The following is a 15,190-nucleotide window of genomic DNA, read 5'->3' on the forward strand; positions in this document are numbered from 1 at the left end:
TCAGCACCTCCCACATGACACCCAACCACACAGCACAGGTCCTCTTGCCTCAGCAGATTCCATGCTGCAGCCAAGAGGGGTTTAGTCTAAATCTAGATGTCTTGTTTCATTTGAGACAAGATCTTGGTATGTGGCTGTGGCTTGCCTGGAACTCACTATGGAGACCTGGTTGGGGTTGAGTGGCCTTGAATATATCTCTGTGTCTGCCCCACTGAGTACTGGGATTCTAGGCATGGACCACCATAGAGGGCTTGAAGTCAAAATTACTTCATTTTCAAACCTTTCATCATGACTGGAGAGATGGCTCAATCGTTAGGCTCACTAACCACCAAAATGGCCAACCTTTCATCAGCTTCCACTAGTTCTAAGGATTGATCAGAACTCCTTAATGCTGCTTAAAATGTCATCATGACCCGGTGTGAAAGGCCCGGTAGACTTTCTGGTTTAGTTCTGCAACCCTGTTGCACACTGGACTGTGCTGAGCAAGCCCATGGGCTCCCTGCTTGGCCCTCTCCCCTGTAGATGTTCTCCTCTTATTACTTACTGGGTCTCCCATTTGCTTCTACCTCTTCCAGTAAAACTGAACAAACCAGGGCAAAGACATTCGGTGGGCAGAGAGGCAAAGGGACAGTTGAAAGTACTTTTTTTTTTTCAGGTTAATTCTCTCTGAATAAAGTTGGGGAGTAGGTGTGTCAGTAAGAGCTGGTTGGACCTTTAAGCAGAAGGAAAGTCAACTCAGGAATTAGAGAATTTATAATACGCTATTGTGAGGCCTGGAAACTCAGATCACAAGCATTTGGGATCACATCTCAGGCTGATATAGAGCTGGCACACGTGCTGAGCTCCTACATCTAAGCTGCCAAGTGGAGCCACAAGGACAGGAGCATGCTGCCTCAGCCAGGTACCATGACACACAACGGTCACGAGGTAGGAACAGGAAGCTTATGAGTTTGAGGTCAATCTGGGCTATGGAGATGGTCTGTCCCCAAGAAAATGAAGAAAGGCAAATGAGAGGGAGGAGCTAGCACTCTAAGGTGGAGGTGAATGGATCAGGGTCAGGGCTTCTGTTACATAGCGTAGGGTGGAGGGGAGGTAAAATACCTACCACGCAAGCATAACGACATGAGTTCAGGTTCCCGGCACACATGTAAAAGCTGTGCTCAGCCACTCATATCTGTGACCATGGTGTGTGGTTTCAGAGCTACTCAGATTTCTGCATTTTGCTCACCAGCCGGTATAGGCAAAAATGGAAGCTGCTGATAAAAACGAGAGACTATGACTTGAAAAATTAAGTGGAAAATGACAGACATACACACACACACACACACACACACACACACACACACCACAGAGGTACACGCACAAAGACAGACACATAGATAGATGTATACACATACACACACACATGCACCCAAACATACACACCACACCACATACCACAAGGGAGGAAGAGGGGAAGGAGAGAGGGAAGGAGAGAGAGAGAATGTAAATTTTTCATTTTATTTCAAGTCCAGGACTAGACTCTCTGCATCCAAAACTGTGTTCATGAGAAGCTGTATGTGCTGGAACCTAGTGTGTGTGTGTGTGTGTGTGTGTGTGTGTGTGTGTGTGTGTGTGTGTATGTCTGTCTGTCTGTCTGTCTAATCCTGAAGGCTAGCAGAAGCTCCCCAAAGAGACAGAGAAAGTAGCTCCCCTGCTGACCGTATGTTCCTTTATGTGGTGCATCTAATTGATACCAGGAAACCCATGATAAAGAAGCCCAGATGAGTAGATTTCTATTCTTCTCAGTGGGGTAGAGGAGAGAATGGAGGTGACCAGAGTCACTGCCCTGTATCTGTGACAATGGTGACCATTTGGGTTAATAGACTGTGTGATGTGGGGTCTAGAGGCAGGGTCATGGAAGGTCCGAGCTTCTAGAAGCTAGAGTTACCACAGCCAGAAGAGACAAAAACTGAGACGTGAGGGCTGGCAAGATAGCTCTGTCAGTAAAGCACTTGCTGTGTGAGCATAAAGACCAGAATTTGGACCCTCAGAAACCATGGAAACACTGAGTGAGTATAGTTGTTCACCTGTTATTACAGCTTGCATGCAAAGACAGCATCCTTAGAGCCAACTAGCTAGTCCATCCTGGCAAGCAGGGCTCAGTGAGAGACCCTGCCTCAAGGCATAAGGTGAAGAGTGATGGAGAGAGATCCCCTTGTCAATCTTGGGCTTCCACATGCATGTGCACACATGTGCACCCACACACATGTGAACATGCATACATACGTGTGTGTACAGGACATACACATGCATATGCAGCACAGGAAATGTGGTCAAGAAGACAACGGGAGGAAGCTGCAACTCTATGGTCCCATGAACGTGGTGTTGGTTTGGGGTTTCTCTGAGGCCCAGGAGTATTTTATACCTTCTAGTACTTGGAATGGGATGGGTAGGTGACACGTCCTTTTCTCTCCTTGTTGATCCCTTCCCATCCCCGTTTTTCAGGTACCCTAGCCTTCACTCAGCTCCTATCTTCCCAAGTGGGTCATCTAGGCAGTCTCTAACAGTACTGAGGTGAGGTCATGACCACCTTGTTCACATCCCTCCAGGGTGTCCGGAATCTTGAGTTGCTAACTATTTGCTGAACCCTGTTCAGAAGAACAGGATGAAGAGGACAGAGAGGGTTCCCACCATGAAACCCCACCTTGACCTTGTGTGGAGTCATTACCAGGTTGTTTAAAGATTCTAGGACTTGGTTTTAAAATAGCTAAACCACCAGTAGCTCCAGAGCCTCTTTATGTTCCAGACTCCTTCTCTCTAGAATGGGATAATAATGATGCCATCCATCTCACAGAGTCCGCAAGAGGAATGACTGAGTTAATGTAGGAGCAGGGTTTAGGCCAGTATTTGAATATAGCATTCCCCAGTAAATGGCAGCTGCTGTTACTGCCAAGAGTTCCATAGATGCAGAAAGTAACACCAAGAAAGAGCCAATCAAGGGTAAGACAACATACATTCTAACATTTGATCTGTATTTTTTGAACTTTTAGATAATGAAATGATCTCCATAAATTTAGTTTACTCGTCTCTGAGCCAAGGAGACATCTATCCTCTTTAGGTTAAGGGCCTAGATGTGAGCCCAAAGCCAAGTGCTCTCATGTTGGCAATATTCCTGTAACATTCTTTTGGGAAATAGCAATTTTCCAGGCCTGCCAATGAACTTATACCTTGCTTTAGCCAAGGGGCAGGCTTGCAACAGCCTGCCAGCTGACACACACCACCCCCTAGCCAACAGACGCAGGCTTGCGACAGCCTGCAGTGATAACTAGATAATCTAGCCTGGAACCTGGGGCTGAGTAGAAGAGTGGTGGAACTTTTGATCCTGCCAAGTTTATTTTCCTTCTGTTAAGGCAGCATTAGAGGCATTGCTACTTTGTATCCCAACTCCCACTCCCATCCCTACCGGGTAAGGGTAACAGTAGAAAAGTAAACATCAGCACAGCTGCTCAGTAAGGCTCAGAATACACCAGGTCTTGGGTAGAGACATGGCCCTCTGACCTGCTCCAAATATTAGAAAATTTCATACTGTCACCTCCTCACTCAAGGTTAACGTAGGCTGGAGAGACAGCTTAGTGATCAAGACCTCTTACTGCTCTTGCAGAGGACTTGGGCTCTGTTCCTAGCACCCACTCCCGTTCCACGGAATCTGAGGTCTTTCTCTAGCATCTACGTGTAGCTCACATATATCGTGTGCATGCATATACGTCAGCAAAAAAAATCATATGCATAAAATAAAAATAAATACTTAATCCATCTGGGTCTGTCAATCACCTGGCATAAGAGATCCCCTTGCTCAGAAAGGCTGTTACAGCTAAAGAAAGCCAATGAATAATTACCCTTTAATAATACTTTAATAATGAGATAATGTACTTAACTTTTCTGGAATGACCCTCAGTGCAGTCACTTACAAAGCCACCTTGGTGCAGCTCTTCCGAGTCTGTCCTAACTCAGAAAAACATCACATCTACTTCTTTTCTGTCTTTCTTTTCGATCCTAGCCGAAGCCTACTGGACTTTTTTTTTTTTTGGCCATGTAGCTGCTTGCTGTCCTGTGACTACTGGCTAAGCTTCTGCTGCTAAACACACTAGCCTAACTCACACACCAGGAGACCATTTCTCTTCAATCTTTTCATCTCCTCTGAGCTCGTTCTGTTGCTTTCTCTCAAATGCTAATAAAATTGCCCTTGGGTATCCTAATGAGTCTGTTTTTAAATCTCTTCGGAATAAGATTAAATGCTGTTTTCTCTGCCCCTGGATCTTGTTTCAATCCAGACATGGCATTGTAATGCTTATACCAAGTATCTCTTGTCTCAAGTTTGTGTAAACAGTTCTTACCATTTATTCTGTGCCTTGTCAATGAACGCTGATCACCCAATGGCTGGGCAGAATGGAGACTAGTGAGGGGCATCTGCCAACCAGAGAAGGGAGAGAGGAAAAGAGGGAGAGTCAGATCAGCTAGGAGGAACATTTGGAGCCGGAAGGAAGGGGTACACAGAGAGATAGTTGAAACACATCAGGATTGAAAGTCATCTTAAAATTGTGAATGTGATACATGAATTCGATCTGTCTCTCCCCCTCCCCCTCCGCTGGGGTTGGGGGTGGGGTGGCGGGGGCAGCAGCAGCCAGTTGATGCAGGTCCAGCGATGACACCTAATCGACTTGCCCATTTATTCATTCAAATTCCACTGCCTCTTGATAAACAAGGTTTAATTAGCATGTGGCAGTGGTGTGGTGATCAATACAGAGGAGAGAAACCAACAAGGTCCCTAAATCTCCAGGTCTTACAATAGGCTGGCCTGACTCAACATTGCAGAAAGTGCGAACCCAGCGCAGGCCCCTGGCAAGGACTGTAACTCCCAAGTGTGGTGAGAGCTATCAGGAAGGGAAGTGGCAGAGCTAAGGATTAGGTATCATTTCTCGAACTCAGCCTTTAGATAGTTTATCCTCATTAAACTACACTGGCCAGAGTTCTAATCCTACCCTCCTTGATAACGGAGAAGATGCTGTACCTGTACAGCGAAGACAGTCAGGTTCAACATAAACGCAGGAATGGATCTGCTGAAGAGCTCCGGTCCTCCAGATGTCAACAGTAATTCTTAACAACTAAAAGGGAATGGAGTTGCTAGGGATTTGGCTCAGTGGTAGAGCACTTGCGAAACCTCTACACACACACACACACACACACACACACACACACACACACACACACACAGCTACCCTACACACAGCTACTACAACAATAGTATATCAGGAAGTCTTGTTTATAATCCAAAACGATTGAGGGATTCTTCATATTACATTGTACTCTCAGAACACTTAAAAAGACATTCAGATCTAATCTCCTTGCCTGCTTATCCATTCAAACTGTACTGTCTCTTAATAAACAAGGTTTAACTAGCATGTGGCAGCAGTGTGGTGACCAATACGGTGGACAGAAACCAACAAGAATATACAGTAAACAAGCACACTTTAAATGTTCAGTGTTTTACCTCTACCCCCCCCACACACACACACACGCACACACACACAACACCTCCCACCTAACCTTTAAAAGTACATAAGTGAGAAAAACTGCTTTAAGGTGTTTGTGAGGGACTTGGAGGCTGGGAGGGGAAACAGTGGCTTAGCTCACAGGGCCAAGAACCTACATTTCCTCTTCTCTGCTGCCCCCTGTTGGTATAACAAGGGAAGGGCAGGTTTCCAGTTGCTGGGCTAGGATAGTGATACTAGAAGAACTAACAGAGAATTTGCTCTGCCTTTGCCACCTTCCAACTCTGTGTAATTTCTGTGGTTCCTGTTAGTTACCTGTATGTGCTGTCTCTGAGTCTGCCTAGGTGTCTTTGAACCTAGAGAAAAGAGAAGTTGTCATTCATTGGAAATCAGTCCATCCATCTACCCATCCATCCATCCACCATCTTTCCACCCACCCATCCAAATGCGTACCACATTCCTACACTGAGCTTGTCTGTGTAAAGCAGAAGGTGAGACCAGAATAAAGGAGACTTTTCGGCTTCCTTCACTACACCTATCCCTTGCCTTCTTCTCCTTTCTAGATGTGAATTACAAAGATGTCTTATAACATATCCAACAACGAACATTCCACAGCTTTCTCGGTCCCAAACACTACTTTGTGAGGACACTTTGCTTTTTTAGTTACTTATGGCTTCCTCGGGGTTATGACTTTCATTGTTTGCAGAAAGTTGATTTCAGTTTTTACTGAGACGAGGTAGAATGTGGGTTTCAGGATACACCATTCAAGCCTAGCTTGAGCACGAGAGACTATCTGTAAAGAAACGTGAAGTCTTAAGACCTAAGTGTGTTGATAGCCTGGGCTGGCTCCCAACAAATGGAAGGCTATTAGGTTTCTACAGAAACACAAGTTCACGAGACCACTGTGCATCCCATCCCTCATTCTGGCTACCTTGCATTTCACAGTAAATTCTTTCTATGGGGCAATACAGTATTTAAGGCCTTGTGCACAGAATGGCTCAAATACTTTATCACATCAACCATCTTGCTTTAAGGTACTTACAGCAGAATAGGAGCCAAGTGGTTGATGGGGAAAAAATAAGTCTGTATTATCTTAGGCAAGTGGGAAAAAATAATGTCTCACAACCTGTTCTTGGCCCCTGCTGATTCTGGTGTCCAGGGAGTTCAGAGGTTGTCCGTGAGCCTTCTAAATCCTCCTTACCTCCAGAACGCCTGCTTACCACTCACTGGCTGGAGACAACCAGTTCTTTCTCTTGGGTTCTGAACATCTGCTTTTCTGCCAACTCTGAAACAATGGAGTTCCTGGGCAGCATGGCTGGCTTCACACTCAATGTTTAGCCAAGGAGGACAAGATTAAACTCCTGACCTTCCCACCTCCACCTCCCAAATGTTGGGGTTGCGGTCCCATGCCATCGCGTCTAGTTAAGTGCTTTGACTTTCAGTTATCCAAAAACATAGAAGCATAAACCACTTACATCAGTGACCTGTGTGCCGCTGTCACTGTCCTAGGGCAAGCATAGGTCGCACTCAGCCAATCCAGGACTAGGACAAGGACAAAGACAAACTGAACCTTCGTGAATACGATTTCTCTCTCCTGCCCCTAGAAGGCGCTCCCTTTTTGTTTTTTTTCTCTCTAAGACAGGAAACATTTAAACACCACAGAAGACAATTAAAAATATAGAACACGTCCAAAGTTGCCTCGGGCTCAGGAATTTAATGAATGAATCCTTTGAGGGGAGGGGCAACCACTTCAAAGAGAAGTTTCTTTTTGTCGTCTCGGTTAAACGCTTCTCTTCTCACCCTTATTCTCTTATGGTAGCTGTCAGGATTATGAGTGGACTGAGAGCATCCTGCCGTTACATCCTGGTTAGGGCATCAGTCTGTGAGATGGAGAAGCTCAGATCCTTTGCTCAGTTGCTTCTAGATATCGGTCCTCACACAACTTGGCTCATGAACGCTCTGAAGGAATTTAGAAAAACTGTGTACCTTTCCGGGCATTTTAAAGCTGATATCTTTAAAAAAAAAATCAAAGAGCATTTTTAAAGCGAACATTTATCTGTTTTGTAGGGCCCGAGTATGTATGCCCTCATTCCCTCTCCTTCATGCAGGTTCCTGGGATAAAGCCACCGCAGGCCTGGTGGCCAACACCTTTGCCTCCTGAGCATCATGACACACTCTAGATTTTCATTACAAATGAAATAGCCCAACATCTGTTTCCCCTGGCAAGGTACTGCATAATATATATGTTATTTAAATGTGTTAATTAAAATATGAATTATAGATTCAGCTTGTATATAACATCTGCCGTAGAACCAGTGGATAATACTCACTCTCCCCCGAGGAAGTGCTGAGGCGTATATTAAATTCAAATAAAAACACAGTCGTACTCTCTGCCCTCTCATTTCTGAGCTCTTGTTCTAAAAGAGATCGATGCTGGACGCAAAAGAGGGATGGGACTTCCCAGGAGATAAGCTTGTGGCCTCAGGTTTGCAGGAGAAGCAGGCAGACCCAACCTCCAACTCACACTGAAGTCCGTTAAGAAGCAGCTGGAGCCGCGGATCCACCAAGAGTCAGGAGGAAACCTGTTGTTAGGGAAAGAAGCCAATTGGAAAGCCTCATTTATGTGTATGAAATTACCATGTGTGTGTGGTTCAAAATCTGTAACACATCAGAACAGACAAAAAACAAGGGGCAACAAAGGATTCAGCAGTTGTTGGATGTTGTTGGGAGGGAGAAAGGTAATTGAACAGAGAATGAAGGATTCTGGGAGAATGATAGGTGTTGAACGTGAAACTGTAATGGGATGATGGTGATGATGGTGATGATGATGATGGTGGTGGTGGTGATGATGATGATGATGGTAGTGGTGATTTACCCTAACCCAGCTCCAGAGAATGTGCCACCAGGAGGGAGCCCCAGTGTACACTGACTTCTGATGTCATGGATATTTTGATGCAGGTTTAACTACTGTCACAAACATGCCACTTTGGTGCATGGTGTTAGCAGTGAGAGAGATTGCATGTATGGTGTATTCCAGAGATCTTTGAATTTTCTGCTCAATTTTATTGGGAACCTAAAACTGCTCTAACAAAGTCGATAGACAGACAGATAGATAGATAGATAGATAGATAGATAGATAGATAGATAGATAGATAGATAGATGATAGATAGATTCCACCAGCCTCAGGTTAAGCAGATACATTGGATATAGCAATGTCTCACAAGTATCACGATGCCAGATTAAGTTGCTCTGGTCTGAGGAACCTGTGAAAGTGCTAGTCTCCATGGGCACACTGTTGTTTTACAGGCACCAAAGGAGGCCATCTTGCCTGGATTGGTGGTGCTGCAGTTCCACGGAATAAATAAGAACTTAAACAGTGATGGTGGGATGATCAAGAGACATCTCGAATTCCAATCTTCCCCAGAGAGCTGCAGCAGAGCCCAGCCGCGGAGTTGGCTGGCCGGACAGGGCGTCTGGTAGTGAAACCAGAATGAAGTCAGGTCTGGTTCCTGAGCAGATACAAGATATTCTTCACTGTCACTCCTGCGCATTTGGCACAGGTGGCAGCTGGTCACAGCTGGACTGTGGGGAATTGAGGCAATAGTCTGTATGCAGGACAAAATCAGCAAAAGGCTGAGAGACACAGCAGTCACCTAAGGAGCGCTCCCTCTCTGCCTCTGGAAATGCTTACTGCGGTTGGTCGCGCGCGCACAGGCGTCAGCAGGCCTGGCAGACTGTGGATTCCTCTGTTCAGTGGAACCACGTGAAACCTCCCTGCCGGGAATGAGACAAACTGAAAAGCACCGATGCTCTTAGATAGGCCCTGTGTCTGAGGGAGGGCGGGCGCTGGCCTCTGGGCCCCAGGGGACGAAATGCTCCAGGCATCCTAGCTCTTGTAGAGGCTGAAAGAGTTGCTTTGTATGCTAATGTATGCGTGGACTATGCTGGGTTGTGTAGAAGATAGAGGACGGGGAGGCTCGCATGGACACACGGTACATAGCCGGATACACATCCTTGAACACGGTACGTAACTCAGATACTTTAAATGGTCGAAGTTTCTTCTTCCGGTTTCAGAGGCTGGGCGTCTAAGAATGAGGGTGAAGGCTGGAGGGAAGAGCTCCTCCCTGCCTTTTTCAGCTTCTGTGTTTGCTAGCAATCTTTTGTTTCCTTAGCCTTAACCATCACTTGGCCTAGAAAGGCCGACGGGACTATGTCATTTTCTTCTAAGAAGGACCCCAGTCACACTCCAGTATGCTATCCAGTATCATCTTAACTCATGACGACCCTGTTTGCAAATAGTGTTACACTCTGAAGTTCCCAAAAGTGCTTTGGTCTGGGGGGTGGGGGAGGACACCGCTCAGTCCAGGACTGAGGTAAAGAGTCAGGACAGAAATGAAGCTATCCCGTTACAAATGGGCCTTTGCGAACTTCTGAGGAGACAAGGATTTCGTGGTGCCCAAAATGGGTATCTGGATTTTTATGCAATCTATAAACTAACTGGGCATCATGGGGTTTTTTCCCACGGTATTAGTGCTGTGAATTAAAGAAGGCCTTGCTCACATTCAGCAGCTGTTCCGTCCACCGTGGAGCTCCATCCTCAGCAAACTGCCGTTTGGTTGTTTGGTTTTCTAATAAAAACTTGAGGGGCTGGGGATTTAGCTCAGTGGTAGAGCACTTACCTAGGAAGCGCAAGGCCCTGGGTTCGGTCCCCAGCTCCGAAAAAAAAAGAACAACAAAAAAAACCTTGACTCTTGAATAATTGATCAAGGAGACTGAGTGAGGGCTTCATTTTTCTATTTCCGTGTTTTGGGGACAGGAGCTCACCCTTTAGTCCTGCATGGCCAGGAGATAACTATGTAAGCTAAGCTGGCCTGTGTAGGTTGATGTCATTATACAGGTGAAGGCAGACAAGATAAAACGAGGCCTGTCATTGGGTGAGTAGGAAGGGAGGCGGGGATAGAGGTGTTAGAAGGAGAGGGAAGAGGAGGAGTTGGGAGAACATGGCAGCAGATGTTTAGATTCTTCACTGCGCATAGATACAGGTTTTTATGAATATTTCTAAGGGATGGGTGTGTACAGGATTTTGTGCTGTCTACATGGGCAAATTATATCTTGTCAATTGGATCAGAGGTCATTGTGTGGTGTGTTCTTTCACGTGCGACTTAATTGAGTTCAAGAGAAGGTACAGTGGCGGGATGCACCAAGCCGGCCATGGAACTGGGTGTGGTAACAGATCTCCAAGAGAGCTATGAGTGAAAGCAAAGGAGCGTGACAAGGTGCCACGCTGGAACGGCTGCTGGACCGCCCAGGTCAAAGGGAGCCCGGGAGAGAAAGCGCATAGAGGGAACCGGTTGCACCTTTTTAAAAAAATATATATTTACTGTAACAGGCCTGGAACCTTTGGCAATCCTCCTGTGTCAGCCTCCCACGTGCTGGGATTACACTCACATTTCTCCACACTTGCCTCCTAGGTCTTTGCTGATGAGGAGATCTGTGGATTGTTTTTCTGCCAGAGAGGGTCTCATGCAACACGGACTGGCCTTGAACTCACTGTTACCATCTGATCTTAAACTCCTAGTCCTTCTGACTCTCCCTCCTGAGTATTGGGCTGACAAGTGTGAGCTAGCACCTCCAGATACTTTGAAATACTTTGAAGACTGATAGAATGCTTCAGAATCCTTGGCAGTGTTAAGTGAGATACTGTCAGATGTGTCAGAAGAGATGGTGGGATATGATGACAGGAAGCCAGTGGTACTGATCTTTAAGGCCACTAGCCTTAAAGACTTCTTTCTTTCTTTTTTTTAAAAGTATTTTTTAAAGACTTATTCATTATATATTAATATATTGTAGCTGTCTTTAGACACACCAGAAGAAGGCATCAGATCTCATTACAGAGGTTGTGAGCCACCATGTGGTTGCTGGGAATTGAACTCAGGACCTCTGGAAGAGCAGTCAGTGCTCTTGACCACTCAGTCATAAAGACGTGTTTCTTTAAAGAAGAAAAATAGCCCTTTGCCAGGAATAGAAAAGCTGAGTGCCTGTATTTCAAGGTGTCATACTTCCTGGCTTACAGTCTAAGCTATTGTGACTGGAAAGGGAATAGCCCCAGGTTAAAAAAATCAACAAAAAACAAGGCACGATTGGCCCAGTTGGCGTTTGTGATGCTAAATACTGGCCCTGGTTGCCCCTGGGATAAGGAGATCCTTCCAGTACACCAAGTGAACTGTCGCAATCCTGCCCTCCTCCTAAGTTATTCCTGATTGGTCAACAAAGATCCCTATAGCCTATGGTTGAGCAAGTAGAAGAGAAGTAGGTGGAGCTTCACTTCCTAGGCTTGTGGTCTGAGGCAGAGACCAGGAGAGAGAAGAAGGACGAGAGGAAGAGACATCATGGAGTAAATAAAAACATGAAAACGTGCCCATGAGGGCTGGCCAATTAGAGTAAGAGTTGCCCAGGCCAATAGTGGCAAATTATAACAGGGTTATTGACAGAAAACTAGACAAATCAGCATAGAGGATCGAGATCTGCCCAGGGTTCGTGCTCTTATATGAAAACACAATGAAGCCCAGTATTATATATAATTAACACCCATAAAAGCTTCTAGGTAAACAATGACTATGTGTTGTCTCTGTAGCAGGCCCAGGCTCCCAGCCTAGCCCTGGGACACGCAGAGCAGATCTCTTTCAACCAACAGACACCTTGAAGTAAGGCAGATAATATCTTAGAATTCCCAGACCTGGTCCACTCAGAGAGCCCTGGGGTAGAGATTTCAAGATATTTTTTCCCAGAAGGAAAACATCAGTTTGTCCTTCTCCATCACAGCTACAGCGCTTTACCTCCCCCATCCCAGCCAGCCCGGCCTTTGTGCTCCAGCCTGCAGTGGGCGCTTTTGTGTGGCACTGCAGGAAGTAACGGTTGCCAGGCACCCTCCTCCTGGCTTTTGTTTTGACTATCCCTGAGCGGATTGGAGGGAATTATGCTGCTTTAGAGGGAGAGAGAATGGCGAGTGCTCGGGTCTTTCAGACCACTGCGGGAATGGGACACTGGGGAGAACTTTGCAGGAGGGAGGAAGGAGGGAGGCGTCGGGCTGTCATAACTGGAGAGGCAACACTCAGTCAGTCCTCGTATACACTTGAGTCAGAGGGGAGCATGACAGATTCTCAGAAGATTGGATTTTTGCCTTGTAGAAATTAAAAAGGAGATGTTCCCAGCCGCCTTTGTCACTCAGGGGCTGCAGGAAAACAAAATGGAGACTGGATTTCATCCCCCTTCGGTGCCTGTACCTACACAAACACCGGCGTCCTCACTCTTCTCTGTAAGGGACCGACGCTGAAGGAAGACCCCAGACTCAGATAGTTTATGAAGACAAAGAACATTTATTCTTAAGAAACAATCAGCATATGGGGTGGGGGAGGGGTGGTCAACTATTTTCCAAAATGACAGCCCCCCCTACCACTAATGCTTACAGGCTTTCATATGGGGAACTAGGGAACTCTCTAGAAGGATTAGGTAATCTCTAATGTGATTGGCAGGGGGCCAAAGCGGTGACATTAGTATAACTTTGATTGGTTACTGTGTTAGTTCTTCAATATTTCGAATGGGTTAGGTAATCTAAAGTTTCATTGGTGGGTGTGGGGGAGGTCATAGGGGTCAGCTTCTGATTGGCTTGTGCCAGGTCAGTGGTCTGCCTTCCTATGTCATGAACGTTTAACCACAGGATGAGACAGGGCTGCCCAGCACAGCCCATCCTGAGATAAGATATTTTCCCATTCTTGTAGTTATCCCCAGGCTGTTCTTTGAGAGAGAGTTTTATGACCTTCTTTCTGGATTTTATAGTCTGTCCCTGGTGCTGGTGTCCTGCGGCCTCCTTTTCTAAATCAGTCTGGTCCTTAAATGGAGACAAACGGGTTTAGGCTGTCTTTTCACCTCCAAATTCATTGTGTTCTTTAATAAGTTATTTTTCTCCCGTGAAATGGGCCAATACAAGTCAAATTAGAGTATATCTAGGCAGATTAGTTGGGAAGCAGCTGGGAAGGTGGAGGTAGGTTGGGTTACTGGTCCCCAAGAAACAAGGCCAGGGAAGTCACCATGGAGAGAGACAAAAGGGAGGGGAAAGAGAAAGAGAGAAAAAACTTTTGTGCAGAGAGAGAGAGAGAGAGAGAGAGAGAGAGAGAGAGAGAGAGAGAGAGAAATGTCCAGATTATAGAGGGAGTAGGGAAGAGTTTTTGGGGAGGTGCAGCCCAGCCCCTGGGTTGGAAAGTTCAGTGCAGTGGACATGTATTCCAGGGTCTGGCATGTAAAATATGCACTTGAGCCATTTGTCCCAAGGCGTTTACTGCACTCAATCCTTACTGTTCCACTCCTAAAAGAGGCCCACTCACTGCTTGGCCCAATGGCCCTCTCATTTTGTTTTCTATTCTTTAACCCCTACCCCCAAACTCTCCTCACATTCCAGGAACAACGGGACTGGTTGGTGAACTTCCTCTGGAACCACAGCTAAGCAACAAGTCCTCAGGGCAGATCACTTGTGGCCAGATCACCCTCCAAACAGGAACCATCACAGAGTGGGGGGATAAGCATCCACCCAACCTCATTTCTGCTGCTCTGTTCAATACACCGACCAAAAGCAACCTGGTGGAGAAATGTGAGTTATTTTAGTTTTCCATTTCAGGTTACTGTCCATTATTGTAGTGACGTCAAGACAGGAACTTCAAGCAGCCAGACACAACATATCCACAGTTAATATACAATAATGGATAAATATGGAAGCAGGGAAGCCAGGGATAGGTCTGCATCGCTAAAGGCCACCCGATTATTTTTATTTTATTTATATATTTATTTATTTATGTCCCAAATACTGCTCCCTCCTGCCCCCGCCCTCACAGTCCCTTCCCTCATCTACCCCCCCCAACCTATATCCCCCCACCATGGCACAAATCTGCAGGATTAGATGCATCCTCTCCCACTGAAGCCAGACAAGGCAGCGCTGTTGGAGAACATGTTGGTATTCTGTTGAAGGACCCTAGTTCTTCTTGAAGCATAAGATCTATTAGGAGGCTTGGCCTGGTAGAAAGAAGGTAGGTTATAAGGACCCTAAGGACTTTCACCAGCTTTACGCCCTGTCCAGAGAATTTAGAATAACACCTTGTTCCAGGAAATGAGCTAACAGCGAAGAGGGCAGGGCCCTTTTCAGTCCCCCATGCATGCCATCTCTCCATTGAGGAATGTAAGGGTCAATGTGCGTCATCAAGGACTAACTCATGCTGTGTATAAAAAATGTGTGCCTTTGCTACTCGGGGTTGCCTCTGTCCCAATTACAGGGCCGCCCCAGTGTGCTGGATCATTAAACGTCTTGCTCGATTGCATCACTCTCTGTCTCTGTGTTTTCATGAGTGGGACCTCCCAGACGTAGGGCTGATCCCGTCCTACGCTGTCTAAGCTCCACCCCCACAGTTGCCTGGCAACAGCCAGCTGACACTATAAAAGGGCCGCTTGCCTCCTCCTCTCCCTCTCCCTCTTCCTCCTCTCTTGCTCTTGCTCTTTCCTCTTCCCTGCTCTCCTCTTTGTCCCTTCTCTCTCCACACCCCCACCTTCCCTCCATGTGCTCATGGCCGGCCTTTACTTATCCCCTCTGCTACTCTTCTCTCATTAAACCTCT

General features: G+C 46.3%; 2 long non-coding RNA genes across 2 annotated transcripts; one reads left to right on the forward strand and one right to left on the reverse strand.

Moving 5' to 3' along the window:
- Positions 1–5,157: 5,157 nt before the first annotated feature.
- On the reverse strand, positions 5,158–8,110 carry LOC102555830 (uncharacterized). Its single transcript, XR_005497592.2, has 3 exons — positions 7,862–8,110; positions 5,985–7,543; positions 5,158–5,887 (listed from the first exon to the last, which is right to left on the reverse strand). It is a non-coding gene; the product is annotated as an uncharacterized LOC102555830 (long non-coding RNA).
- Positions 8,111–9,138: 1,028 nt separating this feature from the next.
- LOC134482585 (uncharacterized) lies at positions 9,139–14,896 on the forward strand. Its single transcript, XR_010058884.1, has 2 exons — positions 9,139–9,555; positions 13,988–14,896. It is a non-coding gene; the product is annotated as an uncharacterized LOC134482585 (long non-coding RNA).
- The last annotated feature ends 294 nt before the right edge of the window (positions 14,897–15,190 follow it).

This window comes from Rattus norvegicus, chromosome 1 (genome assembly GCF_036323735.1).
Source record: "Rattus norvegicus strain BN/NHsdMcwi chromosome 1, GRCr8, whole genome shotgun sequence".
NCBI classification, from domain to species: domain Eukaryota; kingdom Metazoa; phylum Chordata; class Mammalia; order Rodentia; family Muridae; genus Rattus; species Rattus norvegicus.